General features: G+C 37.1%; 1 protein-coding gene across 1 annotated transcript in view; it reads left to right on the forward strand.

Moving 5' to 3' along the window:
• The first annotated feature begins 445 nt into the window (after positions 1-445).
• Positions 446-12,593, forward strand: part of cdh12b (cadherin 12b) — a 155,081-nt gene continuing 142,933 nt past the window's right edge. Inside the window, exon 1 of the mRNA XM_039665301.2 lies at positions 446-954. The gene's annotated coding sequence lies outside the window, so the exon portion shown is untranslated. The remainder of the gene's footprint in view (positions 955-12,593) is intronic.

Genomic DNA, 12,593 nt, shown 5'->3' on the forward strand with positions numbered 1-12,593 from the left:
TGGCCCAAAATAACAAAACACACATGAGCAGCACAAGACAGGACAGGGCAGGAAATTATGAAAATCATTTAATTTGATGAGAATGATTTAGTTTGATTTGAATCTATTTATTTATTAGTTTTGAAGTTTAAGAAACCTTTATTACAACTAAAAACATCGTCAAATACAGCCTCGCAACACCAGATACTTTCAAGTGACAATATCATCCATTCAGTAATTCAAATCAATTATATATACCATGCTTGAAAACAACTTTATTCTGCTCTGACTAACGTTTGGTTAAAAAAAAAAAAAAAAAAAAAAAAAAAAAAAAACGCAAGACGCCGAGAACAGGATTAGCATATTCCTGCGATGACCACACAGATCGTTGCTTCTCTGTGGGACTGACGGGAGGGAGGGAGGAGGAGTGAAGGGAGGGATATAGGGGAGGCTCCATCTCTCTAATGTAGTTGATGAAGATCCCTCACTCCTGAGACCTGACAGGGGTCGCACTCTCTTCAATCACGCGCGCCACGGACCGCAGAGCCGCGAGCCAGTCAGCAAAGCGCTCTCTCATTCCGCTCGGTCTTTTCCTCTCCGACCAGCTCACTCACCGTCACTCTCTCTCTTACACACACACACACACTCGCGCGCGCTCTGCTCATTCTAAAACCGCAGGGACGTACACTTCAGCACTCTCTCTCTCGCGCGCGCGCTTGCTCAACCTTATTTCTTTCCTCACTGGCGGCACGCGCATCTGTCTCCGCTTCTGCACTGTTTCCTACAGGGTGAAAAAGAACGATAGACTCAATGAGAAAGAGTAAATGAGAAAACAAGGAACTAAAACAAGGGTGAAACAAGGATTGAAAAGAGGCTGAGGACAGATGAAGGAAGAGAGTTTGTGAAGCGTTTTGGATTTTACTGGTTTCCAGCTTCAATCTATCATTTTGTCCGGAGGAAAAGGACTCAATTAAGGTAGGACATTTTCTGTGAACAAATCTCTTGAATGTGTGAGTGTGTTTTGCTGATGTGGACTTTCTTAGGGAGTGCGGAGAGCTCATAACTCTTGGTGTAAGTGTTAGGTTCCTCTCAAGCCCCTGCTAAATCACTGACCTGTCAGCATCCACAACTATGAGCGTTTATCCTCAATCGTACAGCCATGCAAACTGCAATACTTTCAGTGTTAAGAGTCCAGAAGAAAAACATGTCCATGATTAATCCCTGCACCCTTAGAACAGTTTTGCCCTCCTTTTTGGAAAGGCACGAGATTTTGACTGTGGAGGCTTAGGGGAGGTTGTTTTGCTGGCTCTTCATTCAGGTGAAAACTGGCTTGATGCTTGGAGAGATTAGAGTGGAAATTCTGATTGCAACCCACCAGTGCAAACACTCATACCTAGAGTACCTAATTATGAGTGTGAGGAAACATTTACATATGTGTGCTTCGTTTCTGCCACAAAGTAGAGAAACACTAGCTCAAAAAAAGAGCTCTGCCAACATCAAGGTCCTGCTTCAAGAGGGACTAGAAAAGACAGACAAATTACTTGCAGCTCTGGATATCTCTCGTGGCTCTACTGACAGTTTGTTCCCAGATGAAACAACAGTGCAATGAACAGTTTCAGCGTGTTGTGAATTATGAGTATGATACTTAATCGCACTTGCTAAATCTTTGTTTCACACACATCATTGTCATACTATTAATAGAGGTATTCATGTACAAAGGACTGGTGTTTATGTACATATTAATTTAATCTCACAGAGATTATGGACTTTGTGACATGCGAGAGGGATTAGACCTCAAGCGGTTTTTGTGTTGCGGAGGCATATGAACCACACACAAAAACCTTGCACTCTACTGTATTTCATTGTTTTTAGGAGGTAGATGTGCCATTCTGATTTGGATAAATAGATGCAAGACTTATGTGATAGCTGAAAAGGCACTTGACTTTTATAATAGCCTGGCAAGAAAAGAGGAATAATAATAATTGTTGTAATTATTATTATTATATGATTTAGCCTGGAAATATCTCAATATATATTTACCATTTAAACCTAGAAATAAGTAAAGTCTGGGGTTTGATAATTGTAAATAATGTACAAAAATGTAGATTTGTGAAATTAGCCAAAGTGAATTAATTAATACAAAATACCAGATGTTCTTGCTTCCACTGAAGCATAAAATGGTCTTTGGATCATTTCAAATCATGCTGGAAGACATGATCATCAGGTTTTTCTCTTGTTGAGTTAATTCAGATATTTATAAAATGTTTTATTTGAAACCAATTGTTATACTAAGGAAAAAGGTTGCAAAACAGCTCTTTTAACAAGTGGTCTGACTAACATGTTTTCTTGAAGAAAACACTTCAGATACTTGCATTGCACATTGCATTAAAATGAAATAAAATAATAAAATAAACATCAAATCCATAATTCATGTCAAAAAATTTTGAAAGCATTATTTAGTTACTATTTACTCATTATGGCTTGTGTAACCAATACTGTAGTAGAATCACACTCTGATGGTAAGTTTTCCCTTAGAAGAAAACATTTATATAATGTTCAGTGGTTGTTTGTACAACCGTATTGTGGCAGCTGTTATGTGTGTGTGTGTGTGTTGGGGGAGGTCTGGCATAATCCCTTCTGGATAGTAAAATTCAGAATCAGCATTCCTAGAATAAACCACAAAGTAGAAAAAAAACGATGTTAAAAATAATAGGAGGTGAGCTGTGACATCCACTTAAATTCATCCAGACTCTGCCTCTAGCTGTCATAAATCAGAGGATGTTATGTGCCAGGAATAAAACACAATATCGGCCCATCTCTAACTGTATTATCCACATATTTTCATTTGATCTGTTGCGGCATTGGAATTGCAGTCCCACGTTAAAAAAAACTCTGATCCCGTCCATCTGTTAAAGGTTGCACGGATTTGTGGGACGCTCTAGGACAAAAAAGAAATAAAAAAAAAAATAGAATAAAAGATGAATGCACAACAGTCAGTGGACAGAATTTAACTCACAAATGAAGCCGTAACACATCCTATCTTTTCCCTGGATCAAGCCAGCCTTTACAAAGACCGGAAACACCAGGCTTCAATCAGTGTCTGAAATCAGTAGGCAGGGACCATCCATAGACCCCTCCTGAACGTACTTTAGAAACTCTGGCAGGTCTTGGCTTTGCTTTTGTGACAGGGATCAGAGCAGACAGTAGAAGAAGCAGAGCTCCTAGTGATCTGAGCTTCTGCTGAAAACAAAGCCGTGTCCCAACAAGAGTCCAATTCCCCAGAGCGATATAGCAGATGCACTAGCATTGGGTTTAATGAGGAATCCTCTTTTGACCAGTTGATAACACCAGGGACAGACAGCTCACAGAGAGAGAGAGACAATCAGCACTGATGGAGAGAGAGACAGCTCTGAGGGAGAGAGACGGCTTTGAGGGTGAGCTAAATGAGGTCTAATCAGCTCAAAGCAGATGGGAACCCTGAGACGGAGGGGATCAGGAGTGTAAGATTTGACATGTGCCTGTGTCCCTCTAATCAGAATTCAATTGGAATTGAGAGAAAATGATGACATAAAGTGGCACTGGTCCAGGGACATGAACACAAGGGTCAATAACAGCTGGAAACACTGATATATTTGTGTGTGTGTGTGTGCGTATTATAGACCTAAACTTTCAGATTAACCTTGAACATGCCCCTATACCATTCCCATAAAACCATCCCCCCAGCCTATCCATCTCCATTAAATTACTAAATTTAAAACCATATCATGGACCAAAGGGTTTTACTTCCTCTTTTAAATTTATTTAATGACTTCAATGCATTATGTAGACATGCTCTGTTCCCAGTCCAACCAGACAATTCTGGGGGAAAAAAATGCAAAAGGTCATTCAAAAAGCACATAAACATAGAGCTGCACGATTAATCGCTAAAAGATTGCTATGTCAGTTTAAACACCCATGCGATCTTATTCCTAAATGACAACCATTCGCCTGTTTCTATTAACCCTTTTGACAAAATCATACAGGAACATTCAAATCAGTGTCCTCGCTACCGCTTTGGGATGAAAAGAGCTTGATGAAAGAGAATGATCACGAAATACTCAGATAAAATCTGATGATTTGGATATAAACACTAATGTCTACATTAACGAACACAATATAGCTTATCACCTTTTGATTACACATACACTACAAGATAACCGGGCCAATTCTCCCCATTCAATCAAGTCCCGATTATCTAGTTCTACAGAATGTAATCAGATTTTGTTGTGCTGTGATGTGCATTAAGAGTGATTGAAACTGCTTGGAAGATTGTCTAAGAACCAATGTCAAATCAAGTTAGATGTTTAGAACTATGCGGACAAACGCAAAGTACTTTATTGCCGTGTGGAACAAAACGATACCCAATCAGAAAGCGAGCTGATGGAAGACAGAAGCATGACATGACATCATCCAAACTTCTGTAAAAGCATTCCAAACACCATTATCATCATTTCTTCGTGCCCATTGTCCGCCATGTTTGTTTACACTTATGTCACGTTTGACCGCAAGAGATTTCACGAAATCTTCCAGTCGGGACTAGTTGTTTGTGAATGGAATCTGTAAGTGTTTGCCGTGCTGTCTTGGTCACATCGCACACACCATAGAAACAAAACTGTTCAATCTACGTCATGTTTGTGGTCTGGTCTCTCACATTTTGAAAATCTGATAAGATTTTAGAAATATTTTCCTGTGAAAACTAGCTAAAATACATGCCGTTAACTCCAAAGCTCAGAAAGGAGGAGACAAATGCCCATGAAGTATTACAATACTGTTCCTGCTGCAAGAAACCTATAACATTATAAGTGGACTTCAGAGAAAATAAAATACTGCCAAAGTGGATGATATGGCCCAGAGATATATTTCCCAACATGTCCTTTACACTCCCTTAACACTCCAAAGCATCAAGTTCCTCATTTCAACCAGCCCAATGGCTCTTTTCATTCACACGAGCCGCTTATCTCGAGTTCTCTCTTAAAGTGATCTCAATGCATAATGCAGCTGAATAAGCTCTCTCTTTAAAGAAAGCCATTGCTGATGCAGTGAAAAGGCATTGAGGGAGTGAATGACTGGGCAGTGCTGTACAGAGGAGGATATCCTCTCTGGTGTGGTGCACGAAGCCGTAGGCTGCAGGGGAGATCCATGGTAATCCCGTGTACTTATTGTGTGATTGGCGAGGGCCTTCAGATATCCTAGAGACTGAATGGGTGGCAGAGAGGTGATGCTGAACCCTTCTAATGCCAAAGTCAACAAGGCCTTAGACAGTTCAAGGAATAGTTCCTCCAAAAATGACAGCTCTGTCATCATTTACTCAGCCTAATGTTTTTCCAAGCGCGTATGACTTTCTTCGGCAGAACACAAAAGAGAAAATTTGAAGCTTTTCTGTGGTCCTTTCCACGTTGAATATGCACTGAAGCTTTCAAGCTTAAAAAAAAAGGCATCAAAAGAGTTCCATGACTTGTGTGCTGTTTTCAGATTCCACACAATAGGTGACTGGAAAAGGCATTATTCACTCAAAATGTTGACGGCTAGTCAATATAGCTCACAGAAAATACATTTTCGTTCTTCGTTTAGGGGTAACAATAAGTTCGAAGTTACAAGTTAGCCAACTGACCGATGCGTTTAGATGAATTTGTGTTGTGTGCTCACTCCAGTAATGTCACTCTTTTTTCAATGTACTGCATTAAAGCGACCTGTTTTACAGTATTAAACATGCAAAAACAGTGTCTAGTGTAGAATTAAAACTTTAGTTTCTGCTAAAATCGGCTTTTGGCTGTGAAAGTCTGACCGCCACGGACTGAAAAGGAGAACTGAGTGGTCAAAGAAGCCAGTGTCCAAAGCACGCATAATAAGGTAATCGGCACGGACCAATTCACTGGTGTTTTTACCTGCTGGAGTGAACTTTGCTTTGGCAAAGCTAATTTGCACTCCATTTTGGTCTATTTTTGTTCGAAATGACATCTCATCACCTTATTAATTTCAATGTTTCATATAATCAGGAGATTTGGTTCAGAATGAGAATATGAATCCAGTATGAATGCTTCATTAATTCACTTAATATTCTTGTTGCAATGGATAACAGGCCACTGGAGATGAAGACTGTCAGTTAATTATGACTTTTGAGCTTTTTGATCACAAAATTTGACATATTTCAATTCTACTTGACTCCATAAAACTTAAAAATATACATATGGATGTATTTTATGATATTTCATTGTGCTTTTGACGCTTGAAAGCTCCAGTTACTATTTATTGTCGCTCAATGGAAAAAGTGAAACCGGAATGTCTTCAAAAGTGGTGAACAGAACAAAAGCCATACAGGGAAAAACATTAAGGTGACAGAATTTTCAGTTTTTAGTTCTTTCTTTCTTTGCTGTGGTTATTTTAATCTCTTTCTCACTTTCTTAGATATTACTTCTTGCTTTCCTGTCTCTGCTCTTTCCTTTTCTCCCATGTAATTTTAATGGGAAGACAGAGCAGCTGCTCATACCCTCTTTGTGTCCGCAGTGATGATAGCTCCTGGTATTGAACTTGGGTGTGTGCGTGTGTATCTGAGTATCCATTATCATTTTCATCCAGAGCGAGAGATCCGACCAGATCACTCATCCGGATATGCCTGGCATCAACACTCACTGCCGCAAACACTCCTGCGGAGAGCCCTATGCCCGGCGCCGATCAATAATTGAGATTATTTGGACTCCCTTCACCTTGGGCCATATGTAGTTTAAAGCTTCAATAAAGGGACTCGTTTCTACACTGTTTTATCACAGGCAGAGCTGATTGAGCGCGTGTGCGTTCATGTACGTGCGTCTACTCACGCACACTTGAGATGTAACCTTGGTACGGTTACACATATATTGGTGGCTGCCGTGACATTGTTACTGCTTTTCTGAAAGTTTTGAAACATATAATGCACCAAATCCAATGCGCAATCTATTCAACATATAGCAGCCTGAAATAATTAAATAAAGAAAACGGAATAGAAATCATTTTGAGGCGTTTCAAGGTTAAAGCAACAACAAAACATTCACCACCAGTTTCAAAACGCTTCCTACGCTGACATTATATACACATATTCAAGGGGCAGCATTGCATATGTCCTTCAAAAAGAAGGTAATCTCATAATGCTTTGCAACAAGATATGGAAATAGATCGCAGATGGAGTAAAATAAATGTTAAAAATAAACTTAACACCTAAAAATGAAACAAAAATTGCAGTTCCCTTTCGTTGAGACGCGGTCTCATTCACTCTCAGGGAACCAGGGTTACATCCGTAACCTGACACGTTTTGCTACCCAATATTTGCTATATCATTTTTTTTTTTTTTTTGCTCATCTGGTAGTGTATGATGCTAGTAACGTGAAAGATAAGGATTCATCTATTAAAAACATACAATACCATTTAAAAATAAATGTATAATTGTATTCCACATTTATAGTGGAAAAGTTATTATATTTAAAATTTATTTATTTTTTATTTATTTGATAGGGACAATGCACATTAATGAACTTCTGAATTGAGACAACAAAACAGACGTAAACATGCCGGATTATAGCCACAGGGCTAATTTACATCCGTAGTCCCTAGACAAATAACAAAAAATACAAAGATTACAACAAACAAAATAACAACAAAAACAAAATAAACAAAAAAAAAAACTAAATAAAAATTACAAGCCGGAATCAACAACAAAAAATAAATAAAAAATAAATGCTGTATTTTAAAATCCTTGTTTATTTATGAATCCTCAAAAAGTGTATCTCATAGTTTCCACAAAAAAATAAAAATAATCAGAAATGTATTTTGAGCAGAAAAAAAGTATATTAGAATGATTTCTGTAGGACCGTGCAGACTGGAATAATTATGCTGTATGAATGATATAGAAAATTTTGCTTTGCATCACAGAAAATAAATTACATTTTAATCTATATTAAAATAAAATGTGTTCTTTTAAATTTTAATGATATTTCACAATATTTCTATTTTTACTGTCTTTTTGATCAAGTAAGTTTAGTTTTGGTGAGCTTAAGAGACTTGAGAACAAATGTTATTTGAACAAATGTAAAATGTTAATCATTTAGGGGATTGCTTAGTTACTACATGTCCACAGTTGTGCACTTTGTGAGAAGAACTGCTCTGTATGTACATCATTTTTTTTAAAATCAGTCCATTACAGTGTGTATGCTCACAAGAGAATGCAGGAATTGGAACAGAGCCACTGTCTTTTCTTTCATTTCCATCACCTTCACATGAGTCTTTTTTTTCTTTCTCTGTCAGAACTCTAACCGTTCTCAAGCTTTTTTTGTTTTATTTTGAACATGTAACCCCTGACTGTCACTCTCCACCTGCAACCATACACACACACACACACACACACACACACACACTGTGAGACAATCAGCAGAAGGGGGTCTAAACATCCCAAATTAAAGTCTGGCTGTGATGGATGGGCTCCTATCTGAGAGAGATATTGCACCTGTTTCCCCCTTGAATGATAGCCACTTCTCCCCATCGTTTATATTGATTTGTCTCCATCCTCACTGCACGTTTCCAGCAGCTACTCGTACACACACCACTACATAGCAGAAGCATGAACAATCGTGCTTCAACACATCTGCATACTAGCTATAATTTTACTTTTGATGCACCAGTTCAGAGATAAAGAGTGTCAAACATGTTCCACATATATATATATATATATATATATATATATATATATATAGAGAGTGATATAATAGCAGTTAATAATCTCATAGCCATGGCAATCTCTTATCATTGAACAAAACTGCTAAATATATATGTGTAGAGTTATATTCTAATTGCATCTGTTCTCTCTATCCATGAAAAGAGACAGTTTAAGTATTAAAAAAAATAAATAATAATAATAATTCAACTCTTAAGCAAGCCTAGCTGAATTAGGATTATTACTTATTCACCAATTCTCTCAATTCATTCAAACCCAGGCTGACAAAATAGTCTCACCCTAAAGTATGGATCACTAAATATGCAGTTTTAGTTGTAAATGTCACATTATGGAAATTAAATAATTGGGATCACCATTTCATGTAATGTGTTTGCATTCTTCTCCCTCCACGGTTCATTTCTGTTCTCCAGCATGCGTTTCTGTGCTGTTGTCACACGGCGTGCCATGATATTTCTCCTGTATAAACCTTTCTCTTTTCTTTCTGTGGATGCTGTGTGTGCAGTGACATTATCCACTTGTTCTGTCCTTATATTGTTAATGAATATCTCTGCATGGCTTTGATCCCTCTCAGTGTTTTACATGATCAATATCTATTATTTATTTTCAATTCCAACAAACTTTAATTGTTATAACTACTGTATATACAGTATATATATATATATACATATATATATATATATATATATATATATATATATATATATATATCCCTCCTGTTACCCTCAAATCTGATAACACTTTTTACCCTCTGGGGTCAATTTGACCCCAGTAATTTAAACCTCCACAATGTTTTTTTTTTTTTTTTTTTTTTCAAAGGTTTGTCTAATTTATAGTTAATTTATGTCTTTATTTACTACTTAAGTAACATTTTAAGTTGACATCCACCCACCAGACCCCTCCCCACCCCACCTAACTCCACCTAACCCCTTATACATCCAGAATACCCATTGCACGACTATGGACAAATTTACAAATCAACATAAAATCTTACTGATTTGACCTAAAATTGGAAAAGTATAAATACATCTGGTCTTTTATTTGTTGTATAATATTTCTAAGTATAAATTTTTGTAATCTATAACATTTGGAAAGAAATGTTTTTGCAGACGTTAAACAATGAATGGGTTCAAATTAATAGGAGGGATATATATATATATATATATATATATATATTATTATTATTATTTTTTTTTTTCTTTATTATTTTGTGAATGTCTGTCACATGACCATGCCATTTGGATGGCTGATGTGTTCACACTGTAGAGGAAGTTTTAAATATATTCATGGGTTTTCCTGGGACGAAGACAAAACCCACACAGTGAAACAACATCCAGACAGAAACAAACTGGCTCGAGTACCAGAACCGTGCAGAAAATGCCACTGCAACAACAGCAGGGGACAGAAAATGTGTGAGCACTCGTGTGTAAAATAGAAAGAAAGTTTCTCTGTGTCTGCATGTACTACCACATATGCTGTATTGTATTAATCTCAGCATGACATTGCCAAACATACATTGCACTCTATACATAACTATATATAAGTCTGCATAGACTGGAGGACAGATGGACGTATGGACTGACATCAGATAGATAGATAGATATATAGATAGATAGATAGATAGATAGATAGATAGATAGATAGATAGATGATAGATAGATAGATAGATAGATAGATAGACAGACAGACAGACAGATAGATAGACAGACAGACAGACAGACAGACAGACAGACAGATAGATAGATAGATAGATAGATAGATAGATAGATAGATAGATAGATAGATAGATAGGTAGATAGATAGATAGATAGATAGATAGATAGATAGATAGATAGATAGATAGATAGATAGATAGATAGATAGATAGTCAAACATATGTTGTCTATCCATATATATATGTATGAAGTCTACATATACAGGAGGATGGACGGACGGATGGACTGATAGATAGATACCTATTTTTATTTTCCAATCAACATGGAACTCACAAACTTTTTTCTTTGTGTGCAATATGCATTAAGCAGTCTGTGGTAGAGCTGTGTGAGGCCGATACCAGTAATCGTTCTCCAGATTATCTCTCATCAACTCTCCTTTTCAGCCGCAATTCAGTATATCCTTTTTTTTCAGACCGAGAAACATTTGTTCAACACATCTCTCTTACCACTTTGGCTGTGTTCATCAGTCTAGGGTCGCCTGTGAAGCCCCAAGGCTCAGGGGAATGTTAGAGCAGGCACACTGAACCGATGGTCTCCTCCGAGGCTTTGTAACCTTAAACAAAACCCAGCCATCGCACATTGGCACCAGGGGAAAGATTTCCTGTCAACCAGGTGAATGACTATTAGTTTACAGAGACTGCAGGACTGGGGGGAAATGGGGACTCTAATGGCCCTCAGAGATGGGCTCTGACTATTCTCCCCATGCTATATTACAGTGTCTCGCTCTCTTGGGGACTCTTGAGTAGAGGAGATAGCATGGGAAAGTGCTAAAAAGGCTGACTGTTGGATGATCAAAAACTTGAAGCGGTTGTTGTGAGAAAACAATAAAAATAAGAGGAAGCAAAGAGGAAAGAAGGGGTGACAAGGAGAGAGTCTCGGCCACAAGCCACTAAACAAAATCAATGAAGCAACTTCAAAGCATTAGAGATGCTCCTTTCAGACAAAAGGGCCCAAAGAGTCACATCAATATCATCAATACATATTCTCTCTCATCCATAACTGAATGTTATCAAGCCATGCTGAGAGGTTCTCTATGAATAGATTTTCTGTCAGGGAAAAGACTGATGCATAAACTCATCTCGGGTCTATATGTGAGCTCAAACAATTCGACTCTAATGGAATAGCATCCATACTAAAGAGTCAAGTCACATTTATTTATATATTCACAATACAGATTGTATCAAAGCAGCTTCACACTGATAACATGAAAGTTGAACAACACAGATAAATAATATCAATAATACTAAATATTTATTTCTAAACATGAATCAGCTATTATGAGAGGGTTCCCTGGGAAACAAACCTTAGGTATGAATATATATATATATATATATATATATATATATATATATATATATATATATATATATATATATATATTTTTTTTTTTTTTTTTGTGTAAATGTTCGGTAACAAAGTTTTTGTTTTTGTCTACAGTGAGACAAAAAAAAATGTTTTAAAATTAACATATTTCCAGAAAACTTTTGAAATATTAACTATACATTTTTTTTCGAACAGCAAATCATCATATTAGAATGATTTCTGATGGATCATCTGACTCAAGACTAGAGTAATGATGCTGAACTGAAAATTTTGAGCATAAATTACATTTTTAAAAATGGTAATATATATATATATATATATATATATTATTATTATTTTTTTTTTTTTTTACGACACGCAATCCAGACACGTAATCCAATATACAGGCAATAGGTCAAAACACTGGTAGGCAGTCCAAGCAAACAAACAAACAAACAAACAAAACAGGCAGGGGCCAGAGGAAAAAAGAGTAATCCAAGGAACAGGCAAGAAATCAAAAAAAACAAGAGACATGAAACCAGGGTAAACGCTCATATATGCAGTGCAACAACATACAAAACTTTGCAGTGAGTGAATAAGTAAACAAGGTTTAAATAGGCTGAGACTAACAAGGTGACACACAGGTGAATGCAATCAATGATGAGTCCGGGCAGTGAGTTATGGGAAATGTAGTTTGTGAGGGAGTGATAAAAGTCTGTGCGGAGTGCCCTCTGGTGGCTCTCAAGGGCACTCCAGCTGCGGACTCAATAGTGTTGCGGCATTCGGGTTGCCAGCTCTTCTCTAGTTACCACAGCTGCAGATACAAATGTGTCGGAATCGGATAAAAAAAAAATTCTAAC

This window comes from Pimephales promelas, chromosome 17 (genome assembly GCF_988280905.1).
Source record: "Pimephales promelas chromosome 17, fPimPro1.hap1.1, whole genome shotgun sequence".
Lineage (NCBI taxonomy): Eukaryota > Metazoa > Chordata > Actinopteri > Cypriniformes > Leuciscidae > Pimephales > Pimephales promelas.